We start from the raw sequence: 15,052 nt of genomic DNA, 5'->3' as shown, positions 1-15,052 counted from the left end.
AGGAAAGGGAATCTGATAAACATAGTTGGAGGTGTTCACATCAGGAATAGTCTAGTAGGGGTCCGGCCCTGTAAGCCCGGTTTGATCACAAACGGTTCATAGTCCGATGAGGTCGTTCGTATAAACTCGATCTCTGTCGCCCTCTGTGGTCCAGTCCGGTAAGAGCTGACCTTATAACCCCGGACATACTTGGGATCTCTATGAAAGGTCTCAAGCATCCGGAAAAAGAGGAAGGGTTTTGCTATCAATTCAGCTCCAAGTGCATAGGATCCATTATCATATGCTCGACCAAGGTATGTTTTTCTCTTCCTGCCTCCACTCGAGATTTTAGCTTCATTGTTATCATGGGATCTGAATCATGTAACCAGCTCTATTGCTCAGTTTATATCCCCACTTAATACTAAAAAGGGCACAGGTCGACTGGTACCTGGTCTGAAGGAAAAGTCCACATTCTCGCGGGTGCTCCGGAGCTAGGTAGCCACTTAGCCTGATCCCGTACCATAACCTACATATTTCACCGCCCTAGAATAGCTGACTTAGTATTTTCCAGACCAGGTACCTGAAAGGCCTACCCTCGTTCAAAATTAAGGGTCGGACCCCATAAACTCTGCTTGGCAAAATTTCAGCTACATATTTCGATAGAATGGGGCACAACTACTAAGCACTACTCCTGAACCATTCTTGGGATACCGTATAAGAGAATAATGAACTTTGGGACAAGGGTTGCTTGTTTGTGCAAGTGATCTACTTAAATTGGACGGTAATTTCTTTCCCCTGCCATTCCAATATCATTTGTACGGGTATATCAGACCTTTCCAGCTACCTTGCAGACGCAGGAACGAGATGACAGATTAGACTTTGTCGAATCCCTCTTCGCTAGTGGTGGTTTCGATCATCACTCGTCGTTGTGCCCCGATGGTGATCGACAGTAGTGAGCTTACATTTTATGTGTTGTGATACTTGAGACTTTTGTGTCTTATGACTATGGATGAGATGTTGTGATATTGTCTCTTATGACTATAGATGAGATGTGTCTTATGACTATGGATTATACTTTTGTGATATTGTGATATAATTGATGAAACTATGGATGCAATTGTTGTTTTGTGGTTGTGGAATGTGGTGTAAAATGAAAATAAACAGCATTTGTAATGCTGATCAAATTAACTTTCTAGAGGCTTACTAGGCCTCTAGGAAGTTAGTCAGCTAACTTCCTAGAGGCTACAGTAAGCCGTAGAAAGTTATCGGGCTGACGACGTTATGTGCCTTAATGGCGTGAACCTACTAACTTCCGAGAGGGACCGCGTGCTCTAGGAAATTAGCTTACTTCCTAGAGGGTTGTAGGAAGTTAACCTAACTTCCGACAAAAAATTTCTGTGATCCTAACTTCCTACGGGATCGCTTTACTTTCAAGGGTTTATCTAACTTCCTAGAGTTTAAGACTAACTTCCTAGAATTTAGGCTTTAGGAAGTTAACTGGTTTGGTGTAGTGACCATAGGCTCCTAAGAATTATTCCAAAATCATACTCAAGAGTTGCTCCCTAGATTAAAAATGATCCCCCACGTTTGGGACAGTTTCCAGGGAGCCTTAGCAGTTGGAGGCTGGGAAGGAGAAACTTTTGGCTATCTAGAAACTAGATAAGCTCAAAAGCAGGACCATTTCTCTTTGTCTTGCACGGTATCAGCGAAATGTCAACAAAACAACTCACTCGACGTGAAAGCTACATGCATGATGCTGTTGTATAAGACTGGCATTTCTGGAACATATATGGCACATGTACGGCCCCACCTGTGGGTTTGCCGCCTCATTCGAGGTGGTTCAGGGGGCCACTGTCGGTACCCTGAATATGGGGTACCCACTCCTGCTATGTCAAGTGAGCCCTCGGGGGCCACCGTTAAGGAATTCACGGGCAGCCGATCTAGCACAGAGCTAAGGCCCACCATATAGAGTCATGACCAGGCCATGCTCATCTCTAGGCCTAGATCACCGTCTCCATCAAGCTCCATAAAGGGAGGAATCAACAACCTCAACTACAGGGCTAGGAGCCTGCAAATAAGACCACGTGTCCAGACAAGGGCGATAATAGCTCGGACCCCATGGGTATGGCTCGAGCCCATGGTCAGGAAAAGTTTGGGAAACACTATCACCACTTATTCCAAGGTCTACCCTTCACCTAGGCGGGGGTCCGGTGCTAACATGTGGCTAGACGCCCCTAGCGTAAGCCACCAGACGATGTGTGACGAAGGCCTCTCACACAGGTCCTGACAAAGGATTGGAGCGGGTGCAATTCACCACTCGGTCGAAGGATTATCCCCTCCGACAGTACCATATAAACACTATAAAACATATAATAGAACATCACGTGTATTTTGTATGAATATCATATATTTCTTAGGAATGTAGAAAGTTTAACATTAAAAATAGGAACTACTTGATAAAATTAAAATAACAAAGAACAAAAAATCTAAAGAACTCCACATGGATAGTATTTGAACTACCAAAAGACAAAATTGATAAGACAAAATTGGTGCCACTTAAATCAGCGTCACGTCATCAAAATCGTCAACTAAAATTGTACAGTGTGTTATTTGTTTGGTTTTGTAAAGTTGAGGGGGTTAAACAACTAGTTTTGAAGTTGAGGTATTTTAATTAGGGGGTCTTTTAAGAGGTCTCAAGTGGGGTAAGTGGAAAAGCTAGGAGGCAGGCTCTTCGCGAGTCTATTTATACATATTGTCTTTTAACTTCATTTATGGTCTAGAGACTCTGAGGTGCATTATACATTATCTTAATTGTTGTTTATACTTGGAAAATCGATCCAAGATCTTAGAATTGTACATGCTCTGAGACCGACTTCAACAAAACCACTTTAAGGCTATCTCTAGTTGTCTTACCTATCACATCTCCTATTTCAGATTGTCGAGGGTAATAATCAGGGATACCCGAATTATTCCCCTAAAGAACGCTGTCGGTACCCTGAATCAGGGGTACCCTCTTCTATAGTATGAAGACGCTGCACCCGTACGACACCTCCAAGTAACACGGAGAGCGGCACCCGACCCCACCACATGGGTCGGTCTGAGGGCACCGCGTGGCGAGGAAAGGTAATACATCCCAGGATGCGTCGTTGGGTCCGGACCTCCGTAGAGGAACACCGAACCCCTATGCGTACGAGTTCGGAGCTCCCAAGAAGACATGCCGGGTCCCTCGGGGGGGTCCCTCCGAGTAAGGTCCGGGCCTTAGCAAGGCCCTGGGACGTGGGAGACCCCGGCGCGAGCGAAGGTCCGGTGCTGGCACGTGTCCAGACCTTGCCCTACGCTCCCCGCTCAGGCGGAGTCCTGCTGCTGCCGCGTGGCTTGTGGCCCGTGACATAAGCCAACGGGTCAAGCCTGATGTAAGGCCCATATAGCTGTGCAGCCTCTGCATTTATTGCGAAGAGGACGCACCGCCTGCCACCACGCTGACGGGCGACGTGCCCTCTCAGCATTTAATGCGCCCTGTCCAATCTGCAAGCAGACGACGTTAGGGTCATCCAGCAGACGGCACGCCTGTCCAGTCTGTTGGCAAACAGTGCGCTCGTGCCGAACGGCGCACTGTGCTCATCATCCCTTCTACAAGAAGCTTCCCCTGTACGCCGAGGATACGGAGATCTCGGGCGTCAGGACACAAGAAGCTTGCCCCAGGAGCAAACATTTGTAGCTCCAAGAGCTATATTCTTTATGTCCCTGGGCCCACATGTCAGGACCCAGTACCTTTGTGCATGCCCCCCTTCAGCTATAAAAGGGGAGGCATGCAACGTTACAAGGCAGACCCAATCTTAGGCTCACTCAGATACTCACAAGCTCACGAGCAATACATCACACAGTGGAGTAGGGTATTACGCTCAGGCGGCCCAAACTACTCTAAAACCTTGTGTTCTTGTGTTCTTCCCGTTTTCCCGACTAACAAGCAAAACGCCTAGGCCCCTCCTCATCTTAGGATTTAGGGCGGGCGCACTCCGCCACCCGGCCGGAGATTTACTCTCCGACATTTGGCGCGCCAGGTAGGGGCTAGGCATTAGGTTTTTGCTTGTTTCCTTGCCCAAGTATGATGGTGCAAATCATTGAGCACCGCGCCGAGACTTTGGTAGATTTCGCGGTGGGGGAGAAGCTGCTTCGTCCACACCACAGGTTCCCCACCGCCCAGTGCCAGGCACTGCTACAGTGCACGCCGCACGGCAGCACACGACTGAGCAAACGTCCGGACTCCATCGAGGGCTTCTCCGGGGGCATTATTGGCAGCCAGGGAGTTGTTGCGACACCCTCCAAGCTCCACGGCCTCACCGGGGGGGGGCATGAAGCAATGACGGGACGACGTCGACCGACTACTCGGTATGGCACATTCTACCTCAACCAGGTCGAGGATGCGGTCATCCTGGCGCCAACACGAGGCGTCAGCATCTGTGCGCTCACCCTCAATAAGGGGTGCATAGACCAACGACCTCCGGGCAGAACTCAACCGTAGGCGCGTGGGAGAGGATGCCCAGGTCTCTTTGGAAAGGGCGCACGAGCATCGCCAAAACATCGATGGTCGCAACCTCGATCAAGACTTCGCTGCGGTTGCACCGCAAACACCAATGGGCACCCGGTCCCAAACGGGTGTCCCCTTGGCCAGCGTGGGTTGCGCTGCTCTTGCGGATCATCTCCGCGCGGCGTCATGGCCACCCAAGTTCCGGCCGCACCTGCCGGAAAAGTACGATGGAACATCAAACCCGTCGGAGTTCCTGCAGGTGTACGTCACCGCCATCACGGCAGCAGGTGGAAACACCGCTGTGATGGCAACATATTTCCATGTGGCCTTGTCTGGACCAGCCTGGACCTGGCTCATGAACCTCACCCCAGGATTAGTCTACTCCTGGGAGGAGCTCTACGCTCGATTCATTGCAAACTTCGCCAGCGCTTACCAGCAGCACGGTGTGGAGGCCCACCTCCATGCGGTGAGGCAGGAGCCCGAGGAGACTCTCTGGAAGTTCATCTCCCGCTTCACCAAGGTGCGAGGTACCATACCCCGCATTTCTGATGCTTCCATCATCACGGCCTTCCGACAGGGAGTACGTGATGAGAAAATGCTGGAGAAGTTGGCCACACATGACGTGGAAACTGCCCCCACGCTCTTCGCTCTGGCCGATAAATGCGCTAGAGCCGTCGAGGGTCATGCATGGCACTCGACCCCACAAGCCAGAGCTGCCCAGTCGGGTGGCTCGGGTGCCGTCCCCCGGGACGAAAAGAAGAAAAAGAAGAAGGACCACAACTACCAGAAGCCACAGTCCACCGCTCTGGTGGTTCCAGCCATGACCGGAGGCCAGGGCGACCGCAACAAACAGCCACGACCATAGAAGGGTAACAGCGTCTCATGCCCTGTGCACCCCAACGGTCGCCATAGTGCTATGGAGTGTTGCGAGATCATTGACCTCGCGAAACGCGTCAATGAGCGGCACAAGCAGTCTTCCAAAGATGGCTCTCCACCTCGCCGCCGACCTGGCAAAGAAAGGGTGGACGACAGTAAGGTGGCCGCGGCTGAGCGGGACCTCAGGTATCAGTCCCCCGAGGGGGACCTGAAGGATGTCTTCGCCGGAGGCTCCTACTCCGGTGAAGACAACTAGACGAACCCCAGAGGGACCCCGTGTTCCTCGGTCTACGGAGCTAAAGCATGCCTTCCTCCGGAAACCCTTCTGGATTCCCACGGGTCCAGGCTACCGATAGGTACACGCGGAAGTGGCCACAGCCGAAGACGAGGGCTCCCGTGTCGAATGCAGATGGGAACCCAGGGTCGGGACCTAGCCCTACGGCAAGTACCAAACCAAGAAGGGCTCCGCAACTCTCCCCCAGCTGGGAAGGACCCCTCGAGGTAACGGGAATGCATCGACCCAAGGGCAACCATCTAGCTACGACTGGAGGAGTACCTTACCCCGATGCCGAAACATCTCTGTAAGTTATGTTCATAGAGCAAGTCTGAGGGGTCGAAACTATTTCCCTTTTTTGTAACTAGGTAACGCATACGTGTATGACAACCCGGTGGGGTCTGTCCCCATAAACCTAGCCTATTGGTCTGCGCGCTTGCATGACGAGTTATAAAGAAAAACTACCCCTCACTTGCGCTCCTATGATAGTTCCATCTTACTGCTCCATGGTCCTACCTTGCAGTCTTTCAGATAGTACTTTTTTTTATCTAACCCACCCGTACGGTTTCCATCTGTCTAACGTAACGACATCCGAATTGAGCAGCCAGGCTTACAGTTTAGGGCCCCTGATATGAAAGTTGGGGGTCCGACAGCCTGGGGGCCGGCTCTAGAGAACGGGACCTCGTTCCATGGGGTGGTCCGGAGCCCGTGTAGCCGCTCAGCCTGGTCCCATACCGTGGGCCTGCACGCTCCACCACTCCGTGACGGGTACCTAGTATTTGGGGCTATAAGTCCTGCGGGTCTAACAACCTTGGGACCAGAGCTAGAGAATGGACATAAGTCTCCTGGGGTGGTCCGGAGCCCGTGTAGCCGCTCAGCCTGGTCCCGTACCGTGGGCCTGCACGCTCCACCGCCCTACGACAAGTGTCCTAGTATCTAGAGCCACGATCCAAGGGGGTCCGGACGCGCAACTTGGCCACCCGGACTGAAACCTGCGAGTCCCGAGCATGTATCAAAGGATGGCTAATGTCAGACAGGGGACCCTATGGGTGTACTACTAAAGCTCCTTAGCTAAAGCTGTGTACAGATCCAGACCTCGGCGAGGCTGCCCCCCCCGAGAATTATTGACAACCTTTTCAGATACGCTGGTATCCAACCTCAACAAATTAAGCCTGCATCCCAGGCAGGGGGCCAGGTACCAGGGATGAGTCAACATTATCGCACACAGCAGAAACAAGTTGGAGATATATAAGTGCTAATACTACTTAAATAGTACTCTTGAGTACCTTGCAAAAAGCAAAAGTATTACATCTGTTTTCAAGTGGAGCCCTAGTTCCATCTCTACTCTACAGGTATGAACTACCTCCACACCGGTAGGGACGCGGGATAACTAGCTCCGAGCGGCTCGCCAGCGGAGGCGACCACATCAGCACCGGTGGCGGCCACCTCTGCACCGACGACCCGCCAGCAGTGGCGATCACCTCAGCACATACGCCACTGCAAAAAGGTCCTCGTCTTCGTCTTCCTACGGGGGGCGACAACGAGGCCATTAAAGCCAAAGAGCCGGAGGTCTGGCGGAAGGTGGCACTGACGGTCTCGCCAGCGGAGGCAACCACCTCTGTAGTGGGAAGCCTCACCAGCGGTGGCGACCACCTCAGCACCGACGACAGTGGCCACCTGCGCACCAGTGCCGTACCGGCGAATGGCGGCTGCCCCAGCGCGCGCGAAGAGGTCCTCGCTCCCGTCCTCGCTGCGGGAGTGAGGACAAGACCATCCAAGAACGCGGACGCAGCCCCCGCGGCGTACGATGTCTTGTACGACCCCCTGATGCGGTCGGCGGCACAGGAGAAGCTGTGGATGTGGCCGACCTGCGCACAACGCGACCGTCACCCATGCGGTGGACGGACAGCCACGCCCCGACCAAGCAGCAGGAGGCAGCGCCGGAGGCGACACCAAAGCCATCTAGGCCGAGGAGCCAGACATGCGGTAGCTGATGGCGCCTGCAGCCGGCCGGCCCCGCGTAGCCGAAGTTCGCCTCCTCCACAAGGCTGGTGAACGCCCTTCTCCCCCGAATGATGGAGGAAGAAGCGGGTCGCCAACCCACGCAGAGGGTAGGGCCCCAACTCGGCTCGCCCTCCTCTCCAACGCGGATGATGAACATCCTTGAAGCTGAGGGCAGGGGGGAGGCCGCAGCCCGGCTCGCTTCTCTTAACCACAAGGCTGGTAGTCATCTTTGTGGATGACCACCGGCCGGAGGTTGCGGCCGGGCTGCATGATGAAAATCCTTGAAGCCGAGCGATGGCAGAAGAGCGCTAACCCCCACGGGTTTGCTCTCCTCTAACAGCAGCAAGAAGAAGACAAGATCGGCAGCACCACCATGAGCGTGAGCTCTTCGGCGGTGAGATCGCCGGAGGGGGTGGCCCTGGCGCAGATCCCTCTGGAGAAGACCGGCGCACCCCATCTGGAGGCCCGGAAGGCGGAAGGGCGCGATGAATGCAAGAGGAGCGTGGTATGGCTACTGCTCGGGAGATCGGCCCCCTTTTTAAAGGCAGATCTCCCCACTCACGCCCCGAAGCGTCACGGGCAAAGTTTCCCCCGACGTGCATCAGGGTTCCCACCCTATGACATGGGGGCCATGCCCCACATGTCATACAGTCTGACTCGAAGAACGAAGAAGGCGAACCACCGCACAAGGAGCGTGCAACTGCCCCATGGTTATGCACCCCTTCATTTCCGGAGCAACCAGCGGTCAGGAAGGCGAACCGCTGCACAAGGAGCATGCAACCGCCCCGCGGTTAAGCGCCCCTTCATCTTTGCCGTAACCAGCGGTCAAAAAGGCGAACCGCCACGTAGGAAGCGTACAACCGCCCCGCGGTTGTGCGCCCCCTTAGCTTCGCTGCAACCGGCGGTCTAGCATGGGGGCCCAGGCCCACATGTCATGCAACCGGCGTGCCGGTTGCCGGGTGTGGAATAATCGCACCGCAGCTCGCGCCAATGCCACGTCTTCTCAGGGCCGTCGTGAAAGACTGAGAAGATAAGTTTTCAGAACCGGTGCAGCGACTCGAGGCACCCTGCGCATGACCCAACAGTGACATTAAGTACGAAGGTCACAGGCCAGTAAACCGTGGGAATAGGCGCGGCAGCCGGCATGACCATAGGCGGGCCAGCAGTAATTGCATCAGCAGGCGCACAAAAGCAGCAGTCCAACCGCCAACCAGACTCTGGCCCCACCTGCAGGCTCGCATCCTCCCCTGAGGCGGGCCCGGGGGCCACTGTCGGTACCCTGAATTAGGGGTACCCTCTTCTATAGTATGAAGACACTGCACCCGTACGACACCTCTAGGTAACACGGAGAGCAGCACCCGACCCCACCATATGGGCAGGTCAAAGGGCACAGCGTGGCGAGGAAAGGTAATACATCCCAGGATGCGTCGTTGTGTCTGGACCTCCACAGAGGAACACCGGACCCCTGTGCGTACGAGTTCGGAGCTCCCAAGAAGACATGTCGGGTCCCTCAGGGGGGTCCCTCTGAGTAAGGTCCAGGCCTTAGCAAGGCCCTGGGACGAAGGAGACCCCGGCTCGAGCGAAGGTCCGGTGCTGGCACGTGTCCATACCTTGCCCTACGCTCCCCGCGCAGGCGGAGTCCCGCTGCTGCAGCGTGGCTTGTGGCCCGTGACATAAGCCAACGGGCCGAGCCTGACGTAAGGCCCATATAGCCGTGCAGCCTCTGCATTTATTGCGGAGAGGACATGCCGCCTGCCACCACGTTGATGGGCGACGTGTCCTCTCAGCATTTAATGTGCCCTGTCTAATATGCAGGCAGACGGCATCAGGGTCATCTAGCAGACGGCACGCCTGTCCAGTCTGTTGGCAAACAGTGCGCCCGTGCCAAACGGCGCACTGTGCTCATCATCCCTTCTATAAGAAGCTTCCTCTATACGCCGAGGATATAGAGATCTCGGGCGTCAGGACACAAGAAGCTTGCCCCAGCAGCAAACATTTGTAGCTCCAAGCACTATATTCTTTATGTCCCTGGGCCCACATGTCGGGACCCAGTACCTTTGTGCATGCCCCCTCTTCAGCTATAAAATGGGAGGCATGCGACGTTACAAGGCAGACCCAATCTTAGGCTCACTCAGATACTCACAAGCTCATGAGCAATACATCACACAGTGGAGTAGGGTATTACGCTCAGGCAGCCCGAACCACTCTAAATCCTTGTGTTCTTGTGTTCTTCCTGTTTTCCCGACTAACAAGCAAAACGCCTAGACCCCTCCTCATCTTAGGATTTAGGGCGGGTGTACTCCGCCAACCGGCTAGAGATTTACTCTCCGACAAACGCACTCAGAGAAGTAAGGACGAAACCCCCGAGGGGAAACCACTGAGGTACCTCTTAAATCGAGGCTTCTCCCCGAGAGTCTACCACATCAAGCAGAACTCCGATACCAATTGAAAGTCGCCTAGAGGGGGGTGAATAGGCAAATCTGAAATTTATAAACTTTAAGCACAACTACAAGCCGGGTTACCGTTAGTAATAAAACCGAGTCCGAAAGAGAGGGCGAAAACAAATCAACCAAAGAAATAGAGCAAATGACACAATGATTTGTTTTACCGAGGTTCGGTTCTTGCAAACCTATTCCCCGTTGAGGTGGTCACAAAGACTGGGTCTCTTTCAACCCTTTCCCTCTCTCAAACGGTCACCTAGACCGAGTGAGCTTTTCTCCTTAATCAACGGGTCACTTAGACCCCTCACTAGGACCACCACAACTTGGTGTCTCTTGCTTTGATTACAAGTTACTTGAGAACAAGAATGGAGGAAGAATAAAAGCGATCCAAGCGATAAGAACTCAAATGAACACGAAAATCTCTCTCTCTCTCTTACTAGTCACTAAGTGTTTGGAGTGATTTTGGACTTGCGGGAGGATTTGATCTCTTGTTTGTGTCTTGGAGTGAAGTCTAGAGCTCTTGTATTGAATGCAAATGGCTGAAAACTTGGATGCCTTGAATGGTGGTGGTTGGGGGTATTTATAGCCCCAACAACCAAACCAACCGTTGGGGTTGGGCTGCTGTCGATGGGCGCACCGGACAGTCTGGTGCGCCACCGGACACTGTCCGGTGCGCCAGCCACGTCACCCAACCGTTAGGGTTCTGACGGTTTTGATCGTTGGAGCTCTAACCTCTTGGTGCACCGGACAGTCCGGTGCCGCACTGGACATGCACTATTCACTGTCCGGTGCGCCTCTGGCGCCTGCTCTAACTTTTGTCGCGAACTGTAGCTCTGTCAGGGCACTGTGCAGTCGACCGTTGCGCTGATAGCCGTTGCTCCGCTTGGTGCATCGGACAGTCCTGTGCCGCACCGGATAGTCAGGTGAATTATAGCGGAGTGCGCTTGGAGAAACCCGAAGGTGAAGAGTTTGAGGTCGATCCTCCCTGGTGCACCGGACACTGTCCGGTGGCACACCGGACAGTCCGGTGCGCCAGACCAGGGTTCTCTTCGGTTTCTTTTGCTCCTTTCTTTTGAACCCTAATTCAGATTTTTTTATTGGTTTGTGTTGAACCTTTGGCACCTGTAGAACTTATATTCTAGAGCAAACTAGTTAGTCCAAATATTTGTGTTAGGCAATTCAACCACCAAAATCATTTAGGAAAAGGTTTGACCCTATTTCCCTTTCAATCTCCCCTTTTTGGTGATTGATGCCAACACAAACCAAAGAAAATATATAAGTGCATAATTGAACTAGTTTGCATAAGGTAAGTGCAAAGGTTGCTTAGAATTAAACCAATTTATACTTTAATAAGATATGCATGGATTGCTTTCTTTCTTTTAATATTTTGGACCACATTTGCACCACTTGTTTTGTTTTTGCAAATTCTTTTGGAAATTCTTTTCAAAGTCTTTTTGCAAATAGTCAAAGGTATATGAATAAGATTTCGAGAAGCATTTTTAAGATTTGAATTTTTCTCCCCTGTTTCAAATGCTTTTCCTTTGACTAAACAAAACTCCCCTAAATGAAATTCTCCTCTTAGTGTTCAAGAGGGTTTTACTAATTGAAGGAAGATCAAAATAATTTAGATACTAATTTTTGAAAAATTCCTCCTTAAAATATAGATACCAATTGATATAGAATTTCTTAGAGGAATACTAATTTGAAGGATACCAATTGAAAACATTAAAAACTTTGTTTCGATTTTTTTTTTGAAATTGGTGGTGCGGTCCTTTTGCTTTGGGCTAATACTCTCTCTCCCCCTTTGGCATTAATCGCCAAAAACGGAGTCTTTAGAGCCCTTTTTACTTTCTCCCCAATGGTATGAGTAATAAGAGTGAAGATTATACCAAAGTGGAGAGCGGTGCGGAGTGACGGCGAAGGGTAAATAATACCGAGAGAGTAGAGTGGAAGCCTTGTCTTCGCCGAAGACTCCATTTCCCTTTCAATCTATGACTTAGCATAAGAATTTACTTGAAAACACATTAGTCATAGCACATGAAAGATACATGATCAAAGGTACATAAATGAGCTATGTGTGCAAAGTATCAATCAAAATTCCGAGAATCAAGAATGTTTAGCTCATTCCTAAGTTTGGTAAAGGTTTTCTCATCTAATGGTTTGGTAAAGATATCGGCTAATTGTTCTTTGGTGTTAACATAAGCAATCTCGATATCCCCCTTTTGTTGGTGATCCCTTAAAAAGTGATACCGAATGGCTATGTGCTTAGTGCGGCTATGTTCAACGGGATTATCCGCCATGCGGATTGCACTCTCATTATCACATAGGAGAGGGACTTTGGTAAATTTGTAGTCATAGTCCCTAAGGGTTTGCCTCACCCAAAGCAATTGCGCGCAACAATGGCCTGCGGCAATATACTCGGCTTCGGCGGTAGAAAGAGCTACTGAATTTTGTTTCTTTGAAGCCTAAGACACCAGGGATCTTCCCAAGAACTGACAAGTCCCCGATATGCTCTTTCTATCAATCTTACACCCTGCCCAATCAGCATCTGAATAACCTATTAAATCAAAGGTGGGTCCCTTGGGGTACCAAAGACCAAACTTAGGTGTATGAACTAAATATCTCAAGATTCTTTTCACGGCCCTAAGGTGAACTTCCTTAGGATTGGCTTGGAACCTTGCACACATGCATACGGAAAGCATAATATCCGGTCGAGATGCACATAAATAGAGTAGAGATCCTATCATCGACCGGTATACCTTTTGATCTACGGATTTACCTCCCGTGTCGAGGTCGAGATGCCCATTGGTTCCCATGGGTGTCTTGATGGGCTTGGCATCCTTCATTCCAAACTTGGTGAGTATGTCTTGAATATACTTGGTTTGGCTGATGAAGTTGCCCTCTTTGAGTTGCTTCACTTGAAATCATAAGAAATACTTCAACTCCCCATCATAGACATCTCGAATTTTTGAATCATAATCCTACTAAACTCTTCACAAGTAGATTTGTTAGTAGACCCAAATATGATATCATCAACATAAATTTGTCATACAAACAAATCATTTGCAATTGTTTTAGTAAAGAGTGTAGGATCGGCTTTACCGACTTTGAAGCCATTAGTGATAAGAAAATCTCTTAGACATTCATACCATGCTCTTGGGGCTTGCTTGAGCCCATAAAGCGCCTTAGAGAGTTTATAAACATGATTAGGGTACTCACTATCTTCAAAGTCGGGAGGTTGCTCAACATAGACCTCTTCCTTGATTGGTCCATTGAGGAAGGCACTTTTCACATCCATTTGATAAAGCTTAAAGCCATGGTAAGTAGCATAGGCAAGTAATATGCGAATTGACTCAAGCCTAGCTACGGGTGCATAGGTTTCACCGAAATCCAAACCTTCGACTTGTGAATATCCCTTGGCCATAAGTCGGGCTTTGTTCCTTGTCACCACACCATGCTCATCTTGCTTGTTGCGGAAAACCCACTTGGTTCCTACAACATTTTGGTTAGGACGTGGAACTAAATGCCATACCTCATTCCTCGTGAAGTTGTTGAGTTCCTCTTGCATTGCCAACACCCAATCCGAATCTCTTAATGCATCTTCCACCTTGTATGGCTCAATAGAAGACACAAAAGAGTAATGTTCACAAAAATGAGCGACACGAGATCAAGTGGTTACCCCCTTATGAATATCGCCGAGGATGGAGTTCACGGGGTGATCTCGTTGTATCGCTTGGTGGACTCTTGGGTGTGGCGGTCTTTGACCCTGATCATCTTTCTTGTCTTGATCAACTTCATCTCCCCCTTGATCATTGTCCTCCTCTTGAGGTAGCTCATCCTCTTGATCTTCATTTTCATCATCTTGAGCTTGATCCTCATCTTGGGTTGGTGGAGATGCTTGCATGGAAGATGATGGTTGATCTTGTGCTTGTGTGGGCTCTTCGGATTCCTTAGGACACACATCCCCAATGGACATGTTCCTTAGCGTGACGCATGGAGCCTCTTCATCATCTAGCTCATCAAGATCAACTTGCTCTACTTGAGAGCCGTTAGTTTCATCAAACACAATGTCACAAGAAACCTCAACTAATCCAATGGATTTGTTGAAGACTCTATATGTCCTTGTGTTTAAGTCATAACCAAGTAAAAAGCCTTTTACAACCTTAGGAGCAAATTTAGATTTTCTACCTCTTTTAACAAGAATAAAACATTTGCTACCAAAGACTCTAAAATATGAAATATTGTGCTTTTTACCGGTTATGAGTTCATATGATGTCTTCTTGAGGATTCGGTGAAGGTAGAGCCGGTTGATGGAGTAGCAGGCGGTGTTAATCGCCTCAGCCCAAAACTGGTCCAAAGTCTTGTACTCATAAAGCATGGTACTCGCCATGTCAAGTAGAGTTCTAATCTTCCTCTCCACTACACCATTTTGTTGTGGTGTGTAGGGAGAAGAGAACTCATGCTTGATGCCCTCATCCTCAAGAAAGCCTTCTATTTGTGAGTTCTTGAACTCCTTCCCGGTGTCGCTTCTTATTTTCTTGATCCTTAATCCGAACTCATTTTGAGCCCGTCTCAAGAATCCCTTTAAGGTCTCTTGGGTTTGTGATTTTTCCTGCAAAAAGAACACCCAAGTGAAGCGAGAATAATCATCCACAATTACAAGACAATACTTACTCCCGCCGATGCTTATGTAAGATATTGGGCCGAATAGATCCATGTGGAGTAGCTCAAGCGGCCTGTCGGTCGTCATGATGTTCTTGTGTGGATGGTTAGTACTAACTTGCTTCCCTGCTTGACATGCGCCACAAACCCTGTCTTTCTCAAAATGAACATTTGTTAGTCCCAAAATGTGTTCTTCCTTTAGAAGCTTGTGAAGATTCTTCATCCCAACATGGGCTAGTCGGCGACGCCAGAGCCAACCCATATTAGTCTTAGCAATTAAGCAAGTAT

This window comes from Zea mays, chromosome 1 (assembly GCF_902167145.1).
Source record: "Zea mays cultivar B73 chromosome 1, Zm-B73-REFERENCE-NAM-5.0, whole genome shotgun sequence".
Taxonomy (NCBI): Eukaryota; Viridiplantae; Streptophyta; class Magnoliopsida; order Poales; family Poaceae; genus Zea; species Zea mays.
The sequence above is the reverse complement of the archived record's forward strand: the minus strand, read 5'-3'. Positions refer to the sequence as shown.